Raw genomic sequence first — 7,301 nt, 5'->3', positions numbered from 1 at the left:
TGAATTTAACCCATTGCCATTCCCCATTTAAGGGTGGCTGCCCGGCTGGAATGTAATTTTTCTGACTGGCATTGCAATCCCAGTAGATGCAAAAGCATAATTGTCGCCCATCATTGGCCTTCTGACCCCAACTTGGCAGGTTCAATCCTGGCTTGGTCCAGTGGTATTTGAAGGTGCTCAAATGTCAGCCCCATGCCAGATTTATTGGCACGTAATGGAACTCGTATGGAACAAAGTTGTCATTTCCTCTATAAAAACTTAAGTGGTTAGTGGAATGTAAATCAAATACAGTGAAATTCAGTTAAGAAGTTCCCGCCTAAGAAGTGTGATATTCTTAGTCCCTTGATTGGTTGTATTAAGATATATGTATATTTATCCTGCTTGAAGTGTTCTGTTGTAAATATATTTCCCGGTTAAACAGTTCAAATTTTAGAGCCCCTTGAGATAGAAAATGTCAGCTCAAAGCAGCTCATGGTTAGAACCCTCCAGTCCCCATGCAAGTTGAACCCTGTTAGACTATTTGCACTAGTGATGGGCAGTCTGAGACAAAGTCTCGAGATTTCTCGAGACTAGCGCAGGTACTAATTCTCGTAAGGAATTTCAAGAGATCTTGAGAGAGTTGTCCCCACATTGTGTGGCGAGCAGCGTGTCGTAGGCCTACAGGTAGGCGGAGCTGAATGTTATTTTCGCCAAGTATGCGAATAGCAAACCACGCACCTCCTTTCCGTAAATACGTGTCAACAAGCGACTAGGGCGTTCATTTCTAGCGAGGTCTATTTGGACGCAGTATAACAATTATAAAGGGTACGCATTCTGGTCTTGTATGCAGTGGTGTAGTAAGTACATGAATGAATAGGCTAAGTACGGAAACCGACGGCTACTGTAGGTACACCTACCTGGATACTAGAGGCATTCATTATTCGAACTCGAGACGAGGCAAGATGCAGTCTGCTGCATATGCAACCACCATTACGCATGAGTGGAATGTGTAGCCTAAAATGCTTGAGTTTGCTCCAGTTCTTTTGACAGGTAGGTGTACATCGTTATCAGACCCCACATTCAATATATTATGACCACTGCTTGTATTTACTGATATTTTGGTGGTGAAGGAAATAATTCCTTACAATGTTATAGAGTATTTGCTTCATGTAAAGTTAGCATAATTACCCAACAAGAGTACAAGAAATTCCATGGAGAGAAAATACTACTAGTTTAACATTCTAAATCCAGCAGATAATCACAAATTCAGTGTCCATCGTTTAAAGCTTTTACTTTACACTAGCACTAGTCATCTTTTTAACGACTTGATACTGGAAGAGAATCTATCAGACTGCTGCAGGTTATTTATTGCAATCCGTTATGGTCCTGTTTACGAAGGATAACTTGCCCACATCAGTATGCTTGTTATTATTACACTACCGTAAGTGACCACTGCCACCGGGATATTTCCCATTTGCTATGTATTTGTTCATCATCATAATAATAATAATAATAAAAAATAGGTGCTTCGGTATAAGACTGTACAATGTGTGATTCTGTCTAGTTGTACGCGACAACTCGAAGACGATGTCTGAAATGCAACATAAGTCGTGGATGTTGGTTATTTTGAAGAGATGCCACACAGCACAGCCCGCTGTGTTATTCAAAAGAAGTAAAATTCGTTGGCAAAAATACTTCTGGGATGATCTGACACTTAAAACCACATAATATAAATGAAGAGGAACAGTCACAGAACACATCTGGTCCGGCCTGTATCACAAAAAGCTACCCTGTCGACAACGATTGCGAGGCATCCAGGCAGGTTTACATCCTACAGCTCGCAGCACACAGGATTTTTTTATTTTTTAAAAGTATTTTTATACATTTTAGACTTTTACGGATACCTTTTTCTTATTTTCTCTTTGTTTTTCTTGTAGCCTATTATCTGTTTAAGGACGACACACACACCCAGTCCCCGGGCCAGTGAAAAGAACCAATTAAGGTTAAAATCCCTGACCAGGACGGGAATAGAACCCAGGGCCCTTTGAACCAAACGCCAGCACGCTAGCCATTGAGCCGGACCGAATCGGTCTCGAGAGCGGAAAAGAAAGAACTGGAGCAAAGTCGTGCATTTTAGATTACACATTCCACTCGTGTAATGGGGGTTACATACATAGCAAAGCACATCTTTCCCGTCGCAAGTTCGAATGATGCACGCCCGTAGTATCCAAGTAGGTGTACATCCTATCTTAGGTTATTCAAAAATTATGCAGGATTATTCAGCTAAGATGTCCACTCGAAATAAGGTCAACAATAATTGCAAAATAAAGTACCATGTAGGCCTAATCTACCACAAAATTGAATATTCTAACCTGTTCGGTTTTTCATTCCCTTGCTTATTTACTTCCAGACATTCTCTCTTACATTGTGTTTGCAATAATGCTTATGGGTCTTGTCATAGAGGAAATTACGTTTTGGACCTAAACTGATAAGATTTTCAGTTCTTGCGAAATAGCCAGAAACTACGCCCGTGGCCATGACAACTAGTAGGAATGCAGGGGCGATATAGGCCTATGAATAGGTCCGTCCCGTCCGCTGCCGTTAACTTGATGTCGGGGGGTGTGAAAAACTGAGGTGGTTTATGGAAGGTTCAGTCAGTGTGCCCCAGAACACATGGAAGGGAATGTGGGAGGTTTATAGTTTTTTTTTTTTGCAAGTTGCTTTACGTCACACTGACACAGATAGGTCTTACGGGGACGATGGGACAGGAAAGGGCTAGGAATGGGAAGGAAGTGGCCGTGCCTTAATTAAGGTACAGCCCCAGTATTTGCCTAGTGTGAAAATGGGAAACCACGGAAAACCATCTTCAGGGTTGCCGACAGTGGGGTTCAAACCCACCATCTCTCGAATACTGAATACTGGCCGCACTTAAGCGACTGCAGACATCCAGCTCGGTGGTTTATAGTTCGAGAAAGCAGTAAAAAAACCTAAAAACAGTCAACCCTGGACAATTTCTTTTCCAAGTAGGAGCCTAGACTTTTGTGTTTGGAAATGTATTTAATGTCTAATGCAGTATGGAATTTACATAATGTATGGTCACCATCTACCATTTTAATGTTCTTAGTATTTTATGTCTTGTGCAAGGTTTTATATAATATGCTCCTTTCTCTTATCAAGAATTTTTATAATACAGTATGTTCAATTACAGTATTTTACTTTATCTCTAAAAATACATGTCATGATAATCTGATACTGTATTTATATTGTGGCTTTCTTTTAGCAGCTCTTATATATCAGCCTATCTTGGTATTGTTCACAAACAAGGAAATCTGTTGGCTGTGTGTTTCACATGTTTGTCAAAGTACAGAATAAGTTTTCGGGCATTACCCCCTTTTAAGAAGTTTCCTGCTTAAGAATTTTTTTTTTTTGTGGTCCCTTGAAAAACTTCTTAACAGAGTTTCACTCATGAATCTAAATAATGTCCTAGTTTCTTAAACCATATCATTCATTGCCTGCCTAACTACCAGACACAGGCAAGATGTCTCCTAAGAAGTAATCATCAGTTTCAGCTAAAGCAACTGAACACAAATTAGAACAAATACGTGCACCATTACAGGCTTTGGTTGCTGGCGCAATTTCTATCCTTGCGCCACTAGATGGGGGCTTCTCTTCCTGACCTGGTCGAATGACAGGCTGAGGATTTTAATTTTCATGTACACCCTTATATTCTTGCCATAATGTTTTGCCAGGTAGTATCCACAATGCCAGTTTTCTTTGTAAATATTTGTCGTGAATATTTGCTTTACTAGAAACTTATAAAATTCCCATTCTGCAAACAATTGAAAAAAAAAATCTAAACTGGAAGGTAAATCATGATTTGAGCTAGTATTGTTTTCCCATCTTCGGTTCATTGGAATGATTATTGTGATATTACAATTAACATATCTCTAGTCCTGTCCGTCATTCTTCACACTATTTGTCAAATGTTTTTCATGGTTCTAGGAGTCATCACTACGAAATACATCAGAATATTATTCTGAACCTCTGCTGAAAAGTTTACTATCTCCACTAATTTCTAACGTACTCCAATTTTGCATTTTTTCAAATCTTGCGACACTTCTCTGCAATTAGTAGACATGATGAGAACTCAACATAAATCATCCCTAACCAGAATATGATGTTTATAAACAAGGTCTGCTTTGAAGTACACACAGGAATGGCTCACAGAAGTGCTGAAAGCTTGCCAAGTCATGGAAATACACCGTGGTTTCACGAGACCCTTCTACATTTTCGTTAACACTTCCAATACAAATGCGAAAGTAAGAGCTAAAAAGTTTCCCTCTTTTCTGTTAAAGTATAAAATACGGTACCTAATGATTGGTGGATTGTCAAAGGCCTGATAATAATAATAATAATGGTGTATGGGCTCCGAAGAAGCCTGGTGCAGGTCTTTTTCTAGTAGACGGCCTATTAGGCGACCTGCATGTTTGTGAGGATGAGGGCCCTACCTAGGATGATTTCTAATGTCGAATACGCCACAAACACCCAGCCCCCGAGCCACTGGAATGAACCAATTAAGGTTAAAATCCCTGACCCGTCCGGGAATCGAACCTGGGACCCTCGTAACTGAAGGCCAGTATGCTGACCATTCAGACAACAAGCCAGACAGAGGCCTGGTAATTATAAGCTATAAATTTCATTTTTGTTCTGTATTGAAGTGCAATTATTTTCAAAACCATTTTAGGCTCCATGGCTAAGTGATTAGCATGCTTGCCTTCGGTCACAGGAGTCGCGGGTTCGATTCCCGGCAGGGTCGCGAATTTTAACCATCGTTGGTTAATTTCGCTGGCACTCGTCTTCATCATCATTTCATCTTCACGACGTGCAGGTCACCTACGGGTGTCAAATCAAAAGATCTCCACCTGGCTAGTCGAACATGTCCTTGGACACTTCGGCACTAAAAGGCATACGCCATTTCATTTTTCAATACAACGTATCAAGTAATACATTACTTAATGTATGTGAATGGTCACCCTCGTTGGAGGACGTACATTTTATTTCTTTAATCTCTCATTTATTCTAGCAATAATTACATAGATTCGGAACTAGTTTCAGTCTCTCTCGAGACCATCTTCAGTCAAAAACAGGTCTTGACATAAAATAATAAAATCAGTGCTGCCAACTCAGCAGATTTTCCGCTAAATTTGGCGGAATTTTTGATGGATTTTCAAACTTATGTTAACAGTTTTCAGCGGTAACATTATCATGTTTCATCGTAAGGAAAAACAATAATATAGAACTCTCTTTAAAATTTGCTATACTCACTGAATAGAAACCATCATTGTTTGCTGCTGCTGTAATCGTCGCTGAAATCATGGTGAGCTGGGTGTGTTGTGTTTGATACCATGTTCCTATGCCAAAAGGAAAGGTGCAGCAAAGTAACACAAAATGGCTGTCTATTCAAGTCGCAAGAAATCGTGTCCTTTCCAAATGGCTTGAGTAAATATAAATTTCCTTAAATATCTCTTTGCTATGAAAACAATGAAACCTGTGATGAAGGTGAAAAACCTTTCGAAATAAATCTGAAAATTTAAAATTTGCATTGCTGGTGAGCTGCAAAATTGATGGAAAGTTCCTTTGGCTGCTCAGAAAGAGTTAGGATATTGATCTAATGCTGTTGTTGAAAGAGCTCTCAGCCAGTTTCAATAGGTAAAAAAAAAAAAAAACCCACACCACAGGAGAGGAGAAGATTATGAAACAGTGTTCTAAAACTGGCGAGTGTTGACTTCAATTTCCTATATGCTATTTTGATTTAATTCGAAATTTAGCGGATAAAATATTGCTCGGTTGGGGACACTGAATAAAATAAGTGTTGTACCAGCTACGAATCGTAATTGTGGTGCTAGGCCAGATTATTAAAAATGTTCATCACAGTTTGTCAGATATAAAAGGTTGCACTTGTTGAAGCCTTCAATTTAAAATATTGATGATGTTTTCTTACATTGTGATTTTTAGCGTGTATAACACTTATTTTATTATTGTTTGTCAGGACTTGTTTTATTTTAATTTTGGCTGAAGATGGTCTCCAGAGAGACTGAAACTAGTCCCGAATCTATGTACGAGGTGTGTTCAAAAAAAGACCGAACTGTGGCTAGCTTACATCATTTCACAGACTGTCCCCTTCAAAATAGTCCCCTGCACTATCAACAGCGTGTTGCCAACATTTCTTCCACTTTTGGAATGCTTCCTGGAATGCACTTTCTTTGATGGCGCGAAGTTGCCTCATCGCATTCTCCTTGATCTCTTCAATGTCTTGGAAACGATGTCCTTTCAAGGTGGTTTTCAATTTGGGGAATAAGAAAAAGTCTGCTGGAGCCAAGTCAACCGAGAGAGAGGCATGTGCTGGCGCACTGTCATGGTGCAACATCCAGGATTTGTTTTCCCACAGTTCAGGCCTCTTCCTGCGCACAGCATCTCTCAAATGCGTTAAAACATTCTGGTACAGTTCTTTGTTCACTGTCTGGCCTCGGGGTACAAACTCGTGATGGACAATGCCTTTCCAATCAAAAAACACAATCAGCATCACCTTGATGTTTGAACGACTCATTCGTGCTTTTTTCGGTCGAGGAGAACCTTTCCCCACCCACGGTGATGATTGCCTTTTGGTTTCGACATCGTAACCGTACACCCACGTCTCATCTCCAGTGTTTCCACAAATGTTTTCCCAACTTTGAAGCAGAACTTCACGCACACACGTTGTTCCTCAAGCTGTTTCATTATAGAATTGGACGAACATGTGACACACGCAATCACTTCAGAGGCTCTAACTCAACTGATAATGCATGCAATGGAATGCGGAAAGCAGCGGTCTGTTGTCAGAAGTTGCCGCTAGGCGCCGCCACAGTCACAACTCGCTCAATGTTGCGGTTTGCACGCAATTTACAAAGTTCTGTCTTTTTTTGAACACACCTCGTAATTATTGTTACAGTAAATGAGTATTTAATAGGTGGAAACTCTAGCTCTTGCTTTCACATTTGTAATTGCTCTTCAATACAGGTCATCATGAAGTTAATTGCTTATGATAACATTTCTAATGACCACACATGTGACAGCGCTTTGGAGCGTTCGGCAAGGCAGGAGAGGCATAGGGTCAAGCATGCTCAACGTTGGTGTGCTGTAAGTGGTACTCTCGTGGCTCACTGTGCGCTAGCTTTCGGAGGTGGCATCATCTAGTTCCTGTCACAATGTTCCTTGTTCAATCATATGTGTGTTGTGAACTAAAAAATAAAGTTGTAGCAGAAATAAATACAAATAAAGTGGAA

The sequence above is a fragment of the Anabrus simplex genome, chromosome 10 (assembly GCF_040414725.1).
Source record: "Anabrus simplex isolate iqAnaSimp1 chromosome 10, ASM4041472v1, whole genome shotgun sequence".
Lineage (NCBI taxonomy): Eukaryota > Metazoa > Arthropoda > Insecta > Orthoptera > Tettigoniidae > Anabrus > Anabrus simplex.
This window is presented reverse-complemented; position numbering follows the sequence as displayed.